Below are 22,645 nucleotides of genomic sequence, written 5' to 3'. Positions count from 1 at the left end.
AGATTGTTTAATATTGTTAAAAAAGCATATCTCTGCCCCTCTGGTCTCCTTCACATTCTCATGTAAAATAGAAACATTCTGGGTTGTATTTTAGCTGAAATTTAATAATGTTGTGAATATCTTCAGATTCAGACTCATAGTCTCTTCATCATGGGAAATAAATCCAATCCTTCAGTGCTTACATTAGATTTAAATTTGAAATTTGAGGCAACTGTTCAATGCCAAACATCAGAAATATGGAAGTGTCTGATTCAAGTCTATACTTTACCTGCTGCATGCTCCAGGTTTGAAACTGGAGTTTCCTATTGTCCCACCTTCTTTTTTTTTTTTTCTACTTTTCCTTCAGAAGTGACCTGGGAACCAGGACCCTTGGGAGATAACTGCAGCACAGTTGGCAAGACAGCTCCTAATATCCGGTGCAGACACAATTTATCTTCAGTAAGCACATGTGAAACTGCAGCTTTATCTGACCAGAAGTATGATACCTTAATGAGACCAAGTGGTATTTCTATAACTTGTCCAGCCTGTGGTATGTGTATCAAACAACATAAACCACTCTATCAAGTTTATGGGTTTATCTTTATTAATTTTTTACCTCTGATCAGAAATGAGCTTTTAAAGATAAATTCTGATCATTCTGATTTTCCAGCATGCACGAGATGACCTAATACTTAATGGTTGTTTAATCTATTAAAATCAGGCTAGAGCTATGTCAAAACATGCTGAAACACTTACAACACAGATCTCAGATCCCTGGCCTGAGATACTTTAGAGAAGATTTTTTTAGATTCACTCCCCGCTAGTTTCTAATGTCCATATTACTACCTTATTGCCATACTGTCTCCTGATGTAGTTATTCAAGCCTGTTTTTTCATAGATTGGCTCACACAGAAGTAAATTTTACCCTCTGACATTGCAGAAACCTTACGGAAATCTCATCTACATGAAAATAGCATTTTTCTATACTTCATACTGTTAATAAAGAGGTTAAAATCAATACCACGTAAAGGCCACTTTCCCTTTTAATACAAGTTTTATTAGTCATTACATGAAGCTTTCAAGTTGTTGGGGTTTGAGGTTCTGGTTCCTAGTGATTTTATTCAGTTACTGTTTGATCTGCAAGACACTTATTTTCTCTCTATTTTTTTTTTCTTTTTTTTTATTTCTCCCCGCTGCTCCTCATGTTTTACCCCAAAGTTGTTTCCACCCTTGCTATGAATAAACCAGGGTGGAATCAGCCTCTCAGAACATTTTAGGTGAAGTGCATTGCAGGGTGGGAGTAGAAATGTTACTGCTAATAAATTATCCATAAGTATTTCAGCTTTTCCCAAGGTATCTTCCCACGTGAAAATAAATATTGATTTTTTTAATTATTCATTTTTCAAAGGATCTTGTTTTTATCACTGTGAGAAGTTGGATGCTTCAAATTAAACCAGTTTATAATGTCCTTCAAATTTACCAGAAGGGATTAGCATAGCTTTTATAGCTCAATTTTTGTTAATAGTATTTCCAGTCAAGATGTCTGTGATTTCAGTAATAAATTACTCTTTTAATTGTCATAAATTTCATAAGGTTTTTATAGATATATATTTAATGTAGAGGAAGGTCAAACAACTTTTTCGCAAATGAGCTAGCAGGTAAAGAATTTGAGGTGAAGCCTCAAATTCTGCACATGAGGAAACAAGCAAAATAAAAACAGATGAAAAGAAAAACCACCCCCAAATCATTGTTGCAACACATTAAAAGCTCTAATAAATGGTAAAGAATTTCTGAAACAGAATGAGCAAAACACTGCATTCTAAACTCCTCTCTGAATATGGCCTCCATTTGCTTGTATGCCCTTACAATACATAAGATAATAAACACTCTATTTTTTGACATTTCCTCTTGCAGAAAAGGAAGGAAAATACTGACTGTATCCCTACAAATCTGAAGCAAGTTGTCTATGAGTATAGCTGTGTAGTACCGTTGTTTTGAATGGTTTTAGCTTCTGGAGGTTTTAGATTTATATTCCAGAAAATTTTCTCTGTGCAGTCATGAACTGTGTGATCTCAAAGGGTTTTTTTACAGGCATGACTGTCTTATCTGTGGATTAGTCTGCTCTTTTGGGGTGAGTTTTTTGTTGTCTAGCTGCTCTAATATCTTCCCGCCACCACGTGCTACTATTGTGAATTTTGTGAACCTAAGATTTGTCAGAGGGATCTTAAACAACAATGTGGACAGGATATCTATAACTGTGTCTGCTTAATTCTAGATAAGGAGTCGTTTTGCAATTATACTTCACTTCACCTCCAAGTGTTTTCAGACTTCTCTAACTCAATTCTTTCCTGATGGCTCTGAATTGGTAAGAGGTGCTGTCCTGTTAGAGCACAGCTAATGAGCTCTGACTTCTAATGGGCATTTTGCTCACAGGAGCAAAAGGGAGTTAGTCAGCTATGATCCTTTCAAATATATATATTTTATATATACATATATATATATATATATACACATATATACATATATATATATATATATATATATATATATATATATATATATATATGAGACATGGACTGCTGATCTTCTGCAGTGAATTATTCACTCTACAGATTTCACTGCCATTGTGCCATGCTACTTGCTAAATTAGACAGAGTTTATGTTCATCGTTTTTCTATTGATGTATTTTCTACTGCTTTAGTGATGGCAAGAATGTATCTTCCCTATCTCATATGACTCAGAGAGGATTTGAAAGGGGACACAGAGCTTTTAAAGAAAAACAAGACTTTTTAGATCCAGTGATCTCAGCTGGATTGAGCTTCAGAGGTATCAAGGACGACCTAAGGCAGATAAAAATAGTGTGGATATTTGAAGTGATGCAGCTATTTTAATTCCAATATCTGGTAAGAATGCTATGTTTTAACTGACCTCTCTGCTTTTTAGTAAATGCACATTTCACTGATTTCAGCAGAGATTGCATGACAAGGTCAGAGATCAGCCCTCATCCAGAAACCACTTCTGGTGTGAATCTGGCACATTTAGTTCAAGATTTCTACCCCAGTAAACAAGCACGTTCTAGATTTTTTTTCAACCTGCCAGTTTTACAAATTGTAATTTTAAACTAATGCATAGTTGTCAAGCATGTCAAGGTGGAAGAAAGTCACTAGGGAGGAACAGAAGTATAATTTATTGACTGCAGTATTTTCCAAATTATTTAAATGTTATTCCTTTCCTGTCTCCTTTCTCTGAACTAACTATACTATACACTACTGAGGACTAAAAATACAAGGTTGTGGCAAACACCTCCATACAAATGGGTAAATTTGGTTTATTATTCAGAAAAATGAAGGGCAATAGAAGGTCTTGCTATTCCCAGAAGTAAATCTGCATGTGGTTTGATGTGGTTTTCCCTGTCTGTGATTATGACAAGGAAAGCATGAAACTCGTTATGTGTGAAACTGGTTCCAGTTTAAGTCCCGTGTAAGAACTGGCAAAATGACAAAATTAAAGTGATAGTTCTTCCTAAATTGGCACCTCTGCCTGCTATCCTTCTGCACATACAGAGATTCATATTTCTCTCATTTTTTGCCTGTGGAAGCTGACTTACTGGAGCACTCTCAACAAAGGCAAGAAGTAGTAGTTCATAGTTTTCAGTTCCTTGGTTCTAAACCCAGGGGTCTTCCAGTGTTTTCCAAGCTTTGTTTCACTCCACTTGCTGTCCTCAGTAACTTGGATCTGGCATCTGTTATCTGTTTATTTCTTCATTTTCAATTCTATTTGGGAGGTTTTGTTTCATGGCTGAGAACATTTTTCTACATTTCTCATCTTCTTGGCCTGCTGCCCAAATGTGCTGTATTTCCTGGAGTTCTTTCACCCTTGTTCACCAGTTTTGGGCTAACTGTTTCAAGGACTTTCTACACAAACTTTAAGTTTGTTACCCTATTAATTAAAAAGATCAGAAGATCAAATACTTGTTTGTTTAAGGAGCTTGCTAGTAGCACCATATATTGAGAAGAAGATGGAAGCAGTGAAAGGTAGAGAATTCACACAGGATGCAATAAATATTTACCCATTCCATATCTTTATGCTAAATTTATAGTGCTATATTCTTGTGAAAATATTCTTTGAAAAATATTTCTCCTCAAAACATTCCCTTTAATAGTTTTTGTCAGTTTTAAAGAACTCTTGAAACATGTGTTATCCATTTGTGTCTTGTTTAGTTTATCTTTTAGCCAGTACAGACCTGTTAATGCTGTGTTCAAAAAATAAGCTTGGTTTAGAAATAAGAGACAGGCTAATACTAAGGGAGAAAAATCCCCCTCTGTTTTTCTTTTGCCTGAAAATTCTGCAGGCAACAACTGAAAGCAATTGAAAATGCTTTTTTTTTTTTTTATCATCATATTTTTATTTGTGAGAACAAAGTAGACTGTTATCGCCTTATAAGACACACATTTGTACAAGCCTTCAGAGCTAAAGCAAGCAGTATGCTCACTGTCAGTGAAGCAAACTTTGAAGGAAATTGGATGACCACAATGTTTACTGTATGTTCTGCCAACTGTGTTGCAAATTAATATACTGGAGACTGCTGGGCAGAATGATTTGCAGATTTTCAGTGTGAGTGTGAACTGCCGGCATAAATACAGGTTTATAGATCAAACGCTTGGCAGTGCTGAGAACATGGAGAATGATAGCAGCTTCCCATAGAAGGAAATGTTTTTTTGAGTGACCTTCCAGACTTCTTCCATGTGGATTAGCACAGACAAAGTCTCTGGATTGCTGATACCAGTCACAAATTCAGTAAGAAATGCATTTTTTTATTACTGGGGGGTAAAGGACATCTTTGCATCTTCATGGCAGGTGGTTCCCTACCTCTAAAAAACATGTTGATTTGTGTTTCAGCTACAATTCTCAAAAACTGTCCTAAGAAAACCAGACATGACTAGAGCAATAGCCATTGGAGCCTGTTCAAACCAGCTGAGAATCTGTGATGTTGATAATGAAACAAAATTTGACTTTTGGCCTAATTTTTCAGGACATTGAGGACTCTCAGTTTCTCTAATAATATCTGAGGACGCTCACCTTGAAGAAATAGTCTCTGGATGGATTCCAGTGAGATGTCCGGGACAGATAATTGCATTGAACAAATAATAAAGAAATATTTGATGGTTTTTGTTACAATAAAAAAAATGCTGTTGTGTCTGGTTACTAACAACCAGAAACTGAGAGCTGAACAAAGCTTTAATTGCTTAAAGAGTATGTAAAAAATGGAATTAATTTTTTTTATTGCCTTCCAATTATTTTTAAGATACCAGAGATTGTGGGATTTTGGCTTTTCTTTTTGACAAGTATTAAGATAGACTGGAAATGCTCAACCATGATGCCATACTTCAAATTGCCGTCTATTCAAAGAGTGTGATTAAAAATCAGAAAAATGTGGCATCTCTTTTAAAAAAAAGAGTAACTTTGAAAGTTGCTTGTCTTGCTTTAGAAATTATTTGCATAAATTTAATATTAATTTTAATAATAAAATAAAAATATCTAGTAATAAACATTGTATATATTTAAACAGCAGATTTTGTCCCAGAGCATTCTACATATAATAGCTTCCAATCCCTACCCCACCCTCTGCCAGGTCTTCAATATATAATTTCTAGTGAAATTACAAAAGTGCCAACATTGATTTGTTTTCTCTGCTGATGGATATGTCAGATAACATTTTCTCTTCTTAAGTCAATACTCAATTTTTTAAAACTCTGATAATGGAAAACCAAGTGATTTTTAGTATAATTTTTGCAACTCTAATTACTGGTACCAAACATAACACAGTTTTACTGTACAGCTTTCTGTAAGATAGGAGATGGAGGCCATTTGGAATACTTTCCTCGTGCTTTAGAAAGTATTTTAGGATATTTTCTTCTTGCTTTTTGTTTTGCTTTACTACATGCTGTAGTAAGCAGTTACAACATTGAGAGTAAATGTGGTGTAAATGCACTCTTTTAGGTGCTTTTCTTTTTAGCTGAATGCAGATAGAAAACACTGAAGACACTGGAACTGCAAGGTGGCCCTGGAATTTGTTGAAGAGCTAAGTGCTTTGATTCTTTTTCATATTTATTAATCGACCTGATAACTGCAGTAGCTTGTCATGAATTTCAGCACTATGTGACATGAACAGTGTAACACAAACATGAAAGAAAGGGCAAAATATATGAACAGCTAGTTGATTTTCACCTTGGTACAGAGAAGATGGTACTCCTTAGGACAGATTCTCAAGTATTTGCTCTTTAATATGCTGGTTAAAAACCCTTAGAAATGCAAAAGTATGGCTAAAAATTGGGAATTAATAATTGATGTACTTGATGTTAGGTGGAGACAATTGAAAGCTTTTTGCTTTGGAACCAACTGAATGAAATAGCTAACTGCCACCTAATATATTCAAACATTCATGTTTGAAGCCATGAGTGGAGAAATACAGGAGAAGCTTTATACAAAGAAATATTTTTTGCTGAAAATATAATATCAGCATGTTTGTGACAGTGCTTACGAAACAGTGCAGCAATCTAATGGTAAGCCTTGATGCATGGTAATTCTTTCCACAGCGCTGATTGCTGTTGATCACCTCAGAGAGTACTCTGCACATTTCTTGGGTTCTCTGGGTGTGTTTCTGAAGAAATTTAAGCTTTAACCAGAGCCTCAGGTTTGAATTTTTGCATTTGTAACAAAGACAAAATCTGCCCAGTGTTGGAGCAGAAACTGTGCCAATGCAAGGCCTGTAAGCAGAGCTGAACTGGGACAGCTCCAGTGGGTTTAATTGTTCTTAACTTTTCAGACTGCTCTTACTGTTGTTTTTTTGACTTGCAGGGGAACATATTTAAAGGTTCTCAGCTTCATTAAGAGCAACTTGCCACTTTAAAAAATTCTCAGGTGCATATGTGAGAACTAATAACATGCACTGTAACATAGTGAAGTTGAATTTAGTTCAAGCAGATGTATTCAGTGTGAGTATTTCCTCAAAGAGTTGTTAGTATGTAAAGGAATTTCTCAAGTCTTTTTTCCTAATTCCTAAGAATTCATTGCTGTTTATACAAGAAACCTTACCAAATCAACAGTTGTCCCAGTTTTGTACTGTATTTGTACTTGCATGTGCATGGATAGCAGAGGAGAGGAAACTAAAAAGTAACTTGATATTATAATTATTTTGAGCAGTAGAATAATGCCGTGACTTGCTGTAATTTCCTTAATAACATTGACCCATAAAATAAAGTTCTGCTGTCATGAACATTGTGAGACACAGTCTTGGTCACTCACTAATGACAAAATGTTTAAATTAGGATCAAAAGAGATTCCAAATATTCATAAATGTGTATATACAGTAATTAGTGGGAAGATGACTTAAAAATTTTTGAGTTTAGAGATGATTTTAAGAAGGTCATGAGAAGGACAAACACAATAGCAGAATGTCAATCCACCAAACATTTTAATTGTTTCTGCACTAATTTGAGAAGGGAAATAAACAGGAAGAGCTGAAATCTTAATTAATGATCACAACAGTGTCTCAACTGGCATATGAGACACTCAGTGGGATAATTCACATGATTAGAATATTAGTGGATATAATTTGCTCCAGACACATCTGCAAAGCAGGGAAAATAAGAGAATGTATTGCTTTGCATCGCAAATAGGTCCATAAAGAGATGATATATATATTTTGGGTAAGGATATAATGCTCAAATCAGAAGTGAATCACCAGAAAAGGCTTGTCTCTTGGGAAGGGAAAAGATCTATTATTAAGGAAAAAAAAAAAAAGACAAAGCTTTCCATGGTAAAAATGATGGTAGTAAAACAAATGTTTTAGAATATTCACGTAATTTGCAGCACATTTTAATCTATAAAATGGGGGAAAAGAAAAGTAAAACTAATTTGAATTATATATGTAACTCCAAATATTGTAAAGAAAAGGGCAGAAAATATTAATGTGCCAAAACTCCTGAGAATTACTGTGAAAAGAGACAACTTACAGTTCTCTGTGACTAAGAAGTTGAGTTGTTAAGCAATACAATAGTAATAAAAAAGTATCAGTCCTTGTGGGTACAACATTTGAAGAATAAAATATTTAAGGCTTGTTTCTAAACTCCTTCAAATTAACACTTGGAATTCAAAGTAAACTTCTTGTACTCTTCCCTGAGCATCAAGGTATTTTATTTAATCAAGCTCATTTTTTAGTATTCTTGCCTTGAAACCTGTTCCTTGCGGAAGAGGTATAGATCTGGGAAGCTTCTTCATACAGGGGCTTGTAGAGGTACCAGTGTTTACTAATACTGTGTTTGCTGAAGTTGCTAAAAGCTCACAGGGACTCAAGGGAAGGCTGGAGTTTATCTCCTTTAAAGGAGATAAACTCTAATGGTGGTTGCATACTTTAAAAGATCCCTCTGGCTCAGGAAATCCTTGAACTCTTTGGAGACTGGAAGGTAATTAAAAAGTGTTACCAGATATACATCCCTATTCTTTCCACTTCTGTCATGGGGGCTTACAGACACTGCTGAAAATACTGCCCTGGCTTGGAGGGGTCCTTGGTGCAACCTTGCATTCCTGTGAGCCTGGGCCCCAGGAGCCCAGAAGAGCTGGTGGATGCTCTTCCTATTGCCGGGAGAGTGGAGCCAGCAGCTTGCTGTTCCCTAGCAGATGCAGTGCATCAGAATGGTCCCAGAGCTGGGAAGCTCTGTTTGACTTCCATAGCAAGGCAAAAGAACTGGAATAATCCTAAAGGAAATAAAATAGAGCCCTGCCTGCAAAGGGCAGTGGAAATTCTTTCCTTTATCTGCTGTATGAAACTCAACAGGTCACCTTTTTTTAAAAAAAAAAAAGAATATAAAAATGTGTCTTTTGTACACTCTACTTGAAGGAGGTAATAATTTAGTCTTAATTTCATCAAAAATGGACTTTTTATTCACATTCAGTATTTTCAATTCATAAATTCAGGTTTTAAATAAATAGGTGGATAATGGACACTTTAGGATATGCAAGCACATTTGTGGTTAAATTGGTATTGAGTTAAGTTCTTTAAATTTTAGTTGTAGTGTTTATTTCTTCCTCAGCCTACTGAGATTACTGTTTGTACAGCAGGTTGTTAACAATTTGGAAAATGTTAGATATTGTGGAGCAGATATCAACTTAAGAACATTAACTTATGTCCCTAAATTTGGATTTAGTGAGTTCTCACTCTTCAGTATTTATCTTATGGTGTTATTATTCTAAGTTTATTCTTTATTATATTATTTAATTTTGTGCATTATTTATAAATGCACGACACTCTAAGAAATAAACTTAAAATCCATATTACAAATTGAAGAGTGGATCTTACATATTCACTTGATTATTACGACCCATTTTCCTCTTTTGTTCTGCTACTTCAGCCCAGCAAAGCTCCAGCTGCCTGAACAAACACTGACTTTCATATCACTGACAATCCATCAGGGATACAGAATGAAAGGGGATAAAGGGCACTATTTTTACCACAAGAAATTACAAAAAACAGTTTTAATACCACCATGAAAATCTATTTTGTGTACATGTGTGGCCCCATGCATAATGTAAGATTAATATGTTGTATGGTGCTTCTATGAATCTAGTGTCAGAACAAACAGGAATGGTAAGCTATGTCCTTGAAGCTTTTTGTAATGTATTATTTCTACCTGTGATAAATATCTCAAATGCATAGAACATTCCAGTTTTACCACTTAGTCATTTGTGAAAGAGCTTGATTTTTTATTAGTTACTGAGATAGCTTTACAGACTCTTTGTATCTCTCTTGCTCAGTCTTACAGTCTCTCAGGTGTTTCTCAGTCTCTCCTTGTCAGGGTGTAATCCTTCCAGTGGCCTAGAAGGATATCCAGATGATGTTCTGAGGTGTTGTGATGGAATAGTGTCACTGCCTATCTGTCAGGTAGGGAGCAGGGGAGAATTAGCCATTGGCAATTTCTTGTAGCAGCTTCTGTTTAAATGAAAATAGGCAGGCAAAGACAGCACAAGGAGCAGGGCATCTGATAAAAAGTGATGCAGAGAATCTTACAGCTCAGGTTTAGAGTATGGTGCTAGAGATAACACTCAGAAAAGTGCAATGTTTGTTTCATCTGTATGGAGTACATGCAGTGTCTGATTGTTTTTTGTTTCTTTGTTCATTGCATGTCCAGTGATGGTGGCGAGGATCAGACACAGCCCAGAGATCTGTCATCGTGGCTACAGTGCCAGCTCTAGATCAGAAAGGTACGTGGGCACACAAAGGCAAGGCACAGAAGTAAAGGTCAATGGGATGGCCTGAAGATGCTCCTGAATGAAGCAGGGGCAGGTCTCCCCCTGCAAGACCCATAACGTTCTTTCTTGAATAGCTCTTCCTTCAGAATAGTGTGAATTTGTGTTAGTTCCATATCAGAGAGCTGTCCCTGAGCACAGGCCAATGTACTCCTGGGAGCCAAGAGAGTAAACTTCAGGCCCTGAGAGTAAACAGAAACAGTGTAGGTACACCAGACATTAAGGAAAAGAAGACTGATATACACACACACACACACACACACACATACATATATATATATATATATATATATATTTGCAGAAATCAATAACCTGAAGACCTGAAATTGCAAGAAAAAAGATAAGTACTTTGTGAACCATTGAACCATTATGATTCAAAATAACTCAACTTCTTTTTGAAGTAGTATTAATCCATGCAAGCCAATGTGTTGTAATCTAATTATTTAATTCTCCTGTGTGAAATTAACTGATGGGAAAAAAAGAGTGATCAAGATTTTTAACTGTCTTTTTGAAAGTGTTTAAACAATAAGATATTTTTCAATCAGAAACAAATATAATTTCCCATGAATGTGGAAATTAAAATTACACTCTTTGGCGTATCAGAGTACTACTTTATTTAAGGCAGTTGTTATTATGCAGAAAGTTTGGTAGGTCTCACCAAAGTTGGTTTGGTTTGATTTTCTGGGTCACCAGAAGCTCACTACAGCTCTTTGTTTTGATAAATTCTTTTGCAAAGAGTGCAGTGACATGCAGCATACGATATGCAATTTGAAATATATGTCATGAAAAGGAGACTCTGAATATGCTAATGAACCATTTTGATGTTTATAACCTTTCTTTTCCTTCTCCTGGGTTTATTCTAGGTATTTCTCCTATGATGGATGATGAAAAAAAATTCAATCTGTTTAGCCTTCATAAAGATACACATTTAACTCCTCAGAATTCAGACCACTAGTTTTACACTCAGTATGAAAAGGGGTATGGGCAAGTCATATCTGTGAAATACCCTCACCTCTTACTGGCAATTTTAGCTTCACTTAGTGACAATGCTAAGACAAAATGTAGCTCGAAATTTCAGATAGTTTCAGTGACGGTTACTATCTTAATTATCCATAGCGAGAACTTAAAACCTTTACTTAGAGTACAAGTATTCATCTAGTAAATTTATAGGCACACACAAAGATGTTCCAAGGATTACTTGGAAAATGTGTACATTTTCAAAGTAATTGCCAATATGTATTTTGAAATACAATTTGTATTAATAGACAGTGTGAGGGGAAGTATGTATTTTCCTTTTAATACTTGTTTTAGTCCTGTGTGTCTCCCCATCACTCAACAGTCCTTCAGAGTAAATACTGCTTATACGAATTTTCTTTCATCCTCCGTTTCCATCCCTTTGCCATTTCACTTTCTCCAATCTATCAGTTTTGTAATATTAGTTCTCATCTTTAAATAATTAATTTATCTCCTATTAAATAGTTTATTTGATTTTTCCATCGTCTGTTTCTCATTGTATTACTTTATACTTCCAAACTCTTTTACAGCTCTGTTTTCTTGCTATTCCTTCATCATCTCTTCATTTCTCTCCACAAGCATATGTTGGGAGGAGACTAAGGGGAAGAGGTTGCATGCTTGAAATTCTCTCCCTTTTGTTAAATCACATCTTGAGGGTTCTTCTATTACAGTTGTAAATAATTTGTGACATAATTAATGGTCTTACATATCAAGGGTGTTACTTAAAAAATAAGCACTTTTAAATGTTTTTGCTCACACGGGTCAGTGGATCCATGGATCAGTTTAAAATCAAGTAGTGATGATGCTTTGCAGGTGGGCTGTATTTTTATTGTGTCCAATTCTTCTTAATTTAGTACATTTCTTCCATCCTTTCTTCAAATAACATATTCAGAAAAACATAATTAACATAATTAAAAAATAATAATTTTGTAGTAGATTTTTCATTAAGTCTTTTAATTAGTTTAAAGATATTTTTTATATACAGCTCATGAGAACATGGGCCCTTATATGGCTAGCAGCTATGCACTGTGACAGGTGACATCATCATTACAAATACAAACTCTGTGTGATCTTTTGACACTTACTGATAAGCAGCAGCCAAGATGACAGATATTCATGTATAATTATTTCCCAAACCTTTGAAGTAAATTAAGAATGATTACAAGGAATAAAAGCTACCTCTGTGTTACTGGAAGGGGGGGCTCTGCAGTTCTCCATTAGCATTAATTTCGTGTTAAAGCACTCTGAGGCTTTTCTCTCTTGTAACTTTGCCAAATGCTAAACATTAGGGTTGATGATTTCTGTGTCATGCACCTGTCCTAAAGTTTAACTGTTTATAAAAATGTAACCCTATATGGGTCATCTTTGCAAGGCCAGATTGCAAATATCTTATTTTGCAATAAGGAAAAAAGGAAATCCTTTTGTAAGGAAAAAAAAAATTGAAGCTGTCTTTATTATTTCATTTTATATGCAAAATATGTTTTAGTCTTACTAGACTTACTATAGTCTTACTAGATTATTTCCTATGGTTCTAGGCAGCATAATTTTAGCATCTGCGGATTTGAAGTGAGAATTTCGAACTTGACCATGAAATGGTTTCTGTGAATAAAAGCCTTTTGGCTTGTGTGGAACCTACTCAAATGTATCTAAGCCAAAAAAATTCTATGTGCTTTGCCTAGGAGCTAAAAGCTTTGAGGTGCTCTATTACTGGCAGGGAGTGAGTGCCCTTAGTTCTCTTGCAGCTCCCACTGCAGACAGGACAATGCTCTGTTGCCACTGAGGAGCTGGACAGGAGTGCAGGTGGAAGGAGGACAAAAGTCTGTGTTTCCTCTGCTGATAACTGAGGCAACAGAAAAATCAAATGCCTTGAATGACTTCAGTGTTCTTGTCTCTTCAAGACAGTCAGACAGAAGTATACATGGATCTGAGGCTGGAATTTTTACCAAAATTGGATTTTGCTCCCCCAAGAGCATAATAAAACATCTGTTAAGATCTCACTGACCCTATAATCTATTAATTTCAGGAGCTCAGGGAGAAACTGCTCCAGGGATGTGCTACATGAAAGCAACAGGTAAATATAGAATGCATAAACAACACTTTAAGAATGCAAAATACAGACATGTACATGGACGTTACTACTTTTGAAGTGTTTAAAGGACACATGGTACTCTAAGTGTAACTTAGAAGTGTTGCATGATTTACAGACGTATATAGTATTTAGTACCTTTCACCATATATACATTTTCTGCTACCACATGTTTAGAAACACTAAGAAATACTCTGTGTTGGAAATGAAAACTGACAGAAGCAGCTGCTCTTGTAAAGTGCAATGTTACATTTCATCCATGTGCATCTCACATGAGAACTTGTGGTGGTGTGTGGGTGGATAGTTAATGATGAGATTAAGGTTAAAATAGATTTAATAGTCTAGCTGAGATGGACACTTTGGGAAGGCAGTTAAAATTCATGAGCCCCCTGCTGTTCTCCTGAGTGGCTCAGGGTGCACCACGCTGACCAAACTGGCATGTCTGAGCTGTCTGCACAGCAGTTAGCCTATTTTTATTCTACAGGTACAAGTCTCTTTTGTCAGACAGCAAAACCTCTTATTCTGTTGTTTTCTCTCCCTCTAGTCTGATTCTAGTGAAAATTATGCCTTTATGGGTTTTTTAGAGGTATTTTTTCTTAGAAAATATTGCCTACACAAAAGTTCAGATCAAGTCAGGAACTCCACCTTTTGCTGGTACTGTGTTTATGCCTGGGTGTAATTAGGATGGAGTTTGTGAGGCAGAAGAAAAATAAATACATGTTCTTACTTGAAATAGAATGTTCTTCCTTACATTCAACCTCCATTATGACTCTCAGAGGATCATAATGTTTGTCCCAAATATTTAATATGAACATCTACTTCCTTAATCAGCTGGAGTTGCCTGTGCTAAGGCAGGAAAGAAAGTAGCTGAAAACGTGGGAACTAGCAGAGCAGAACGCTGTGTGTGTTTTTAATTGAAGGGGAACTGAACAGAATATTTCATGTGGATGAATATTGGTCAACATTGGAAATAATTTGAAGGCAGTCTTGAAATCCACTATGTGAATTCTTGCCTGCCTCCTTAGAGATGTGAGGAAAGGTGAAGAGGGCTACAAAATCTCAGCTATTGAAATAATTGTAAATACTATTTTTTATGGTGGTTTCATCTATAGAAGGATTGAAAAAACATGGAAAATATCTCCCTCTTCACAGAAAGCTTTTAACAGTTGGTAACCTTTTGAGCCCAAGGCAACATGATCTGGTGAAAGAATACCTTATTTTCATGTCAGCTGCCTTTCAAATAGCAACCTTAATTGTCCTGAGACCTCTTAAAAACTGCCTTATTCCACCCTGTAATTGATTAGCCTTGAGTTTTTCCAGCAATCTTATTTCCAAATCCACTATTGCTTTTCTCTATTTGGCCACAAATGTTTATTAGACAGAACAAAAAATAACAAAGATAAAACAATTAAAACCTTCAGTGACACTTCCAGGAGTACTTATTTTAGAAATCTGCAAATGAATAATGAATTAATAAGATTGACTAAATGGCAAAGAATAGCTACCACCCAGGCTCAAAACAGCAAGGTGACCACTTGTAATAGACACCTAGATTTGCATTTATCTCATCAGCTCATTGAGTCTCAAAAGAGAAATCCACTTTCTGATGAGTGCATAAGGTTGTCTAAGCACATATAAATAAAAACAAATTGATATATAAAATTACATGATGCAAGAAGCAGTAATTCTGGTCAGCCAAGCAACACACTGGCAGCCATGTATATATCTTTTCATATTTACTGTCTAATATACTGTTCAAGTTCTCAGTCTGACATGGAAGATACAATCCTGAGCTAGACTAGCTTAATCATCAAAGACTTTTGACATCATAGCCATTAGCCTAGTGAGATGTTACTCAGTCTGTTTTGCTGGGCTGATCTCTTCACTTGAGGAACTGCATTAGAGCTAGAAAAATCCCTAAAGCTCTTTACGGACACAATTTTAGATACCTGCTACCATAAAAAAACCCAAAAAAACTCTTACCAAAGAAGGGCTCTTCAGAGGTTTCTTTCACACTATTGTCACCCCCATATTCTTGAACTGAAGACACTTTTTTCCAACTTTAAATCCATATCAGTTGCTGCTGTCATACAAATTAATATATGGAAACACAAATCAAGCCTCTTGAAGAATGTTGGCAATGATATTGCCAGTGTTGGTGGCATTGCGTCAGGGTCTTGAGCATGCTACTAAACCTTAAACATCTTCACCAACTTCAACTGAGGGATCCACCTATACACCCTGTAGGAGGTTCATTTATTTCCTGGACATGGAGATCTTTTCTGAACTGTGTTAAGATCTGGCTCAGCTTGCTGACTGATTTTCCTGAATGAACAATACATGACATTGTAGGTTGCTTTGTCTTCAGTCCTGTTTTTGATTATCTTATGCTATTTGTGGCTAAGCTCCCTGAACAGGTACTCAATTTCAGCCTGTTTGGTACAGTGAGACTGCAACCTTGTTCGTGAGGGCTCTGTCTATTCTGTAGCGCTTCTTGGTTTCTGGCTTATGGTTGCTGTAGGAGCATGCACACTCCTGCTTCTCCTTGATGCACAGATCAAAGTGTCAATTGTCCAGGTGTTTCTGCATATTTAGACAGGCTTGATATTCAGAAGATGGAATATGATGAAGTCATGAAGGGCATTATACCCTACCCCTATAATTACCTAAAAGTTCATACTTGTCAGACAGCCCAGCTACCTTGTTAACACTAACGTATGTATATAAGAACTCTGTCTCCTTTAAAGCTTTGCTGATGTATCTGCTTAAAAAAAGATATAATAGATATAATTTGAAATAATGAACTGCATTTTTTTTTTGTTCTCATAGTACATAGAAAGTATACAGACATATTGCAAATAGTAAGCATGGTTTAAAGAAGGAGTTGGAGAATGTCAGCATCCTTGGAAAGCTGTCAGAAAGTTGAGCATCTTTGTTCAATCTTTTTGACTCTTTCATTTCGTCCTCGCCAAAAGAGAATTACACTGATATAAAGAGCAAACCACCCCAGATTATTGCTGCTATGGATTGCTGGAGTTTATTGCGGTACCATAACCACTAGGTATGTTACAGCAAAACTCACTGGCTTTGCTATATTGTATTCCCAAAAAAACCCTAAAAAACTCTGAATCAAGTTCTCATGTCTTATCTGTATTGAAAATAAATCATAAGAAACTATCCACAAAAAAAATTGATGCTACATAGGAAAGAGATCCATATATATTTCTTAGTCCTTCCTTTTATCTTAAAGGAAAGCATTTGTCAAGTGAGGAAGATTTGGTGCTGCACTTTGACAAAAAGAAAAAGGACTGTACATATTGGAGGAGGAATGCATTTCTGGCTGATTAAAAGCATGAATTTTCCTTTTCCCAGGAAAGGAGAAACACAAAGCTAAAAGTAAAAGACAGCAGCAAAAATTATTGTCCTTGTCTGTTATTTCTTTTTCTAATTGGTTCAACATTGGCAACTTATTTAAGGTATTAGCTGTATAAAAGTGCTCTTCGAGATGTAAGTCAAGTGTTCAACAGAAAGTCTAAAGGAGAAATCCAACCACATGCTTAATATTGGCTGCACTTAATGTTTTGTCTAATTCAAAATTCACTGTTATGTTTATCTGCATTAATTACTCTTATCACATTAATCCTTGTTGGATCATTAATAATATCCATAAGAAAAAATAATGAGACAAAGTTGTTACCTGATTCAAACTAGAATTTATTAAAATAAAATTTCATACTATAAAGACAAGGGAAAGAAGACACAATAAAAACTTTTTAGGGAACTCTTTCAATTCAAAGCAAAGGATGTCAGATGATTAATGCCATGATAAAGCCATAAGAATGAATGAATATTTGATAGAATACCTGAGAAAAGTGAATGATTGTTGTTACATATGACAGAAGATACCCTACCCTCAGGAAAACAGGAAATGAAAGAGTGATAACACAAAAAGGTATTTCATATCTTATCAATGAAACATATTTAATGTAACCTAAAGCTTTAAAAACAAATTCTGTAAAAGTAAAAAGGAACCACTCTTTATTTTTGAGTTAATAAGTATACCAAAAAGGCTGTTTATATTTTAAAATGCCAAACTTCTTCAGGTTCTCCATCTGTATTGCATCTTTGCGTTTGTGATGTGTCTGTAATGCTGTCTGAACTCCTAGTACACCTAGAATACAGAAGGCACAGGGAAAACCTTTTGTCTTGTAGGTTATCTTAGATTTTGCCATATTACAGAGGATTTTTCTGCAATAGAGGAAGAAATGCTTGAAATAGAATAACAATATCTTTGTTTTTTTATTCTCCACATCAATTTTTGTCTGCAATTCCACTAGGTATTTCACTTGCCACGTGAAGGATGGTGCCTTTGTGTGAAGGTCTCTATTGCTAGATGGAAAATCAAAGTGCTATTTCTTTTCAGGGGGAGATGACTGTATCTCAGACTAAAATTCAGAGGAAATAGATCTGCAAAGAAAAATGTAGGCGCAAGCTATAAGCTTCCTTTGGGAGCTCAGATTCCTTCCAAAAATGTGCAAAATTATTCTTCAAGAATCTGTGAAACTTTCAGATAACTTCAAGTTTCTAAATGTCTTGCTAGACCTGAGATTGAGGAATTTGTTCTGAGATGTGGATGTACTTTTCTTACCCTTTAAGGTTTTTTATCCCTGCAAATTATTTAAATTTTGTACGGCTTTATTACTACCAAGTTGTCTGTGCAATAGCAGTAATTGCATGGTTGAGGGAAGAAGGAAGAGTAGTTATTACATAAGGCAACACCTTTTAATTGCTACATCCAAAATTAATTTTACTATCTCTGCTTACTAAAAGTCAGCTGCCGCATTTTCTCCCAAACTGGCCTTTTTTAAGCTGAAATGGCAGTATTAAGTATTTCCTGAAATCATAAGGAAATATTTAAAATTTTATTTATATATTCCTGATTTTATATTCATTCTATTTATGCATTCCTGATTTCATACTACTAAGAATATTTTGGGAAGGTTGTATTGGAGCTTCCTTTTTCGGAATGATGCTAAAAACAAAAAGTAACTATCATGTTTCTACCAAGGCCATATGGGACTGGAAACTCCTTATAATGAAATATTGGTTAATGATTAGGACTTAAATTTCCTAGGCAAAGCAAACCAAGTTATCCCAAGAGTATTGACTCCTAGAGACTGGGAAATCTAAATAACTAAAAATATTTAAATAGTTCTATGCTCTTGGTCTACTACATCTAGACTCATCCATTTATTTATTATTAGAATGAATGTTCTACTGTTCTACTACATTTACTTGAACTTAAATCAGTAAAGCTTTTATTGTGTGAAGGAGTACATTTAGACTGCAAACTATTATTTTGTCATCCTTTATAGTAACAGTCAGTCTAGAAAAGGAAAAAAAAATGGCAGAAAGGAGTTGTTGTTTTGGTTTTTATTTTAAATGAAAACTCAGGGTAAAATAGTGAACTTGTGGTATTCAGAATAGTTTACAAAATTATTCAGTAGGCCATGTCACTTTGAGAATTTAATCCAGACAGGAATTCAGTTAGCAATTACCCTACAATACTTAAAAATGGTAACATTGCATTTAATTTTGTGATGTGGTCAAACCTATGTTCAAAATATTTCCGCTGACGCACACTTTACGTGCATGAGTGTCCCTGTGGCTGCAAACCTACATTGAGGCATTGATAACAAATCCTGAGCTCTAGGCTGCTATGGCAACAATGGTAGCATACAGGAGTCAGCTAATTTTAGACTAGCTTGGGTATGTCTACAAAGATTGTAGTTATGCTATTGCCTCCAGTAAAAACATAACCTTGGTTCACTTGAGCATTTTAAAATATGAAGTAAATCATGAACACCTAAAAGTTATATTTATACGTATATTATGTGTTACTGGATGTTTGAGCAACTTCAGACTTCTTTTTTTCCTTTTTGCTGTATATTCTAAGATATATTGCAGTAATCAAATGCAAGGCATAAAAAAAAAAAAAAAGGACCTTCATGACCAGAATACATACCTGAGGCAAAACCAATCTGCTTGAGATTTCTTTCCGTATTTAGTAGATTGAAAATCCAATAATCTCTTTGACAGGAATGTTAATGTCCATGCTTGTACCCTGGGAATTGATGAAATTTTCCAAGTAGGTATAATATTCATAGGCAATAGTTATGACATGAAGATGGGAATGGAGCATCTAATTTTTACATGAGTGGGGAAAAACATAGTGCAGGGATGGAGGTCACCTTGAATTACAACTGATACATGTCACAGACTTCTCTGGTATGGGCAGAATGACAAAGTGCCTTGTTCAGGTAGACCTACAGATAATTTATGGCCTTCAGCAGTCTGCTTTCACTTTCTCTGTATTGCTGATAGCATGTCAAAATTAGAATTTGCTTAAAGACTAATGTCAGTAAACTGTTATAGCAAGAATGGATTTTATCAGGATGCTTGAGGAAATTAATTAGAGAATTGAGCTGAAAACTGTCACAGTAGTTTCTAGAATACAATACCAGATACTCTGACACGAGCAAGAAGAATATTGTATTGATTTTATTTTTTTAATTATAGACTGATTTAACAAAACGTGCTTGCAAATCTGTAAAATCTGTCATTGGAAAGGTTTTGATGAGCTATATATGCTATACATTTTGGAAGCTGCTTAAGAAATTTTTAGATTGGAAGACCTAAATTAAGTATGTTTAGTTTGGTTTTTTCTGACATTTCGTCCAGTATTAAAGCATGGTTTATTTTAATGTAAACAGAAGTTTGCCTTGATCTCACAGCTAAGAATAGCAGTGATTCCCTTGCCAACAAATTAGCTAAATATTTCAATTTACACACCTTATTACCATTTCATCTCGGGTTAGCTATGTAACATTGCTATTGAGCAAACTACCTTGTTCATAACAAGTTGCATATCTAAGAGGATTTAATTTCTAATAAAACACAAACTCGAAATCAGCACTGCTTGACTTTCACTAAGGCAAGAAAAAACACAGCTTGATTTACAAAATGCTTAGACTAAAACAATGCCAATCTACATGGCTGCACCTCCACACGTGTGTTCTGAACCTGAGAAGATGGTCTGCTGTGATGTGCCCTAAATGGCTCAGGTGACAAACAGCACGTTGTTAGAGCAGAGAATGCAGTAATGTCCCCAGTTACAGCACAAATACTTGAAGATTTTGCTGCATATTGGAAATATGAGAGTGACTCTTCCTTACAGTGGCAGCAGTTTTTTTGGTTAGTTTTTTTATCCTTTGTATAAGAGGATTGTTTCAGTGTATTTGGATGTGTTTACAGCCTCTGAGATAGACCTTGACTAAACAGATTTAGGACTGTAACATTCATTCAGATTGGGAGTACGGTGCTCTCTTTACAAATTGTCTGTTACTGGTTTACCTACTGTAACAAGGTGGTAGTGGAAATGGGGAAGTGATTTTGTATGCAAAAAAGAAGGAGAGGAAATTTCCAGAGAGATACTTTCTGAAATGAACATCATCTTGATGCTCAGAACATTAAATCTAATTTCTTCTCTCTCTTTTTCTCCTTCTTTCTAATACGTTTGTTCTCCTCACTTCACCAAGTGATCTTCTTATGGGTTTGAGGAGGTCCTGATGTATTTTTGGCTATTATTTTCCTCATGCTACCTGAAAAAATTTGGTTTCATCATAGAAACAAAGCAGGAAACATAGAGTTTTTGAAAAAAGATCATTTGACCCTAGAGCTGATAGAAGAAAAGTTTCCCAAGTTGGATAACAGAAGTCTCATGAATGCAAGTTTAGGACTACTGTCACTGAAATATATCTCAGATGGAATTTTTTTATGAATAGTATTTTAATTATTTGTGCTACTAGCACATTCTTTAAGCTATTTTTCAGAAGTGGACATATGTGATAATATGAAGGAGACAGAAAGCAAGGTGGGTGATTGTCACTACAGAATATAATATTGAAGAGTGCACTGATGACAGAATATAATTTTGAAGAGTGTACTGAAAACTAAAACAGTAAGTGCCCAACAGACCACTATACTAGAGGAGGAAATACATTCTTCTCTCAGAACTAGCTCAAAATCTACTGACTTGCTTAGGATCTTTTCACTGCTGAACTGAAAAATCTAAATTTACCTCGTGTCAATGAGAACACATTAGGCATATTGGATCAATTCCTGAATGCAACATGCAGCAACAGGTTGCATGGACAAATCCAGCACAGAAAAATGGCTTCATCAGTTAGCAGAAACTACAATCTGATACTTAATGCACATCAGAGGATCCAAATAAGTGATTAGGAAAATAAATATTTTCATCTTTAGAGAGATGAGATGGAAATACAATCCAAATACCTTTTATTGATTACAGAGTAGTAAGATGCTACTTTCTGCTAGCCCAGAAATTGATATAGTTTTGAAAATAAGCTAGCAGAAATAGCAGGTGAGTTTGGAAAACACAAGCAAGAAAAGCAAAAATGAAATATGGCTGCTAGACTTTGAAAGAAACTCCTGAGATGTAAACTTGGCTTCTGTTCAGATTTTTTTCTGTACACACTTGTGCAAGGTCAGTTCGCTATATGCTGTCTCTGTCATTTGTAAATTAAGAATAATACCTGCCTGCCTTGGATTATTTATGCTGAAGATTAATTAAAATTCATAAAAGCACTTTTAGTATTTAGTGTTACAAAACTGGTAGAAGAAGATTAGTAATTTTGATAAAGAGGAAACTTGTGATGAATAGTAAGAGGAGACATCACATACTAGATGGCTAATGGAGATAGAAGAAATGAAAGTTTTGCTTAGCCTTTGTGGTGGACTGTTTTCCTGAATTTTGTACCTTTTTTCCTGAAAAGACACAAGTTTTATGAATTATTGTTCCTTCATTGTTTTTTTCTTCAAAATAGCTGCTAGTTGTACAACAAACATGCACACTATGAGGATTTTAATGAGAAGGTGGCTTTTTACATGCTGCATAAGTCTTATTATGACTTTAAATTGTGGATTGGCTCAAAGAATTTGAACAAATTATAATATGGGAAATTGGCTATCAATTACAGTGGAAAAGGACACCCCATTTTTCTTAAGTAGTCTAACCTGAAAGGAGTACTCTCACAGGGGAATTTTCCTTGCAGACATTGTGACCTTTTTCTAATCAGGGAAGGGGAAGAGGAGACTGCCTCCTCAAATATTTTTCCATGTACTGTTTCCTGGAACAGCCGGTCACAGCCTGCTGTTTGAAATGGGTCTTTTTGTGAC

At 35.3% G+C, this 22,645-nt stretch overlaps 1 long non-coding RNA gene across 2 annotated transcripts in view; it reads left to right on the top strand.

The window, feature by feature from the left end:
- The first annotated feature begins 9,808 nt into the window (after positions 1-9,808).
- The window catches only part of LOC115494983 (uncharacterized), a 127,239-nt gene continuing 114,402 nt past the window's right edge, over positions 9,809-22,645 (top strand). The window contains exons 1-2 of one of the 2 annotated variants that reach the window (XR_012055634.1): positions 9,809-10,239; positions 13,322-13,369. This is a non-coding gene — a long non-coding RNA (uncharacterized lncRNA). The remainder of the gene's footprint in view (positions 10,240-13,321; positions 13,370-22,645) is intronic. The other variant, XR_012055636.1, reaches the window with a different exon arrangement.

This window comes from Taeniopygia guttata, chromosome 4 (assembly GCF_048771995.1).
Source record: "Taeniopygia guttata chromosome 4, bTaeGut7.mat, whole genome shotgun sequence".
Taxonomy (NCBI): domain Eukaryota; kingdom Metazoa; phylum Chordata; class Aves; order Passeriformes; family Estrildidae; genus Taeniopygia; species Taeniopygia guttata.
The sequence above is the reverse complement of the archived record's forward strand: the minus strand, read 5'-3'. Positions and strand labels throughout refer to the sequence as shown.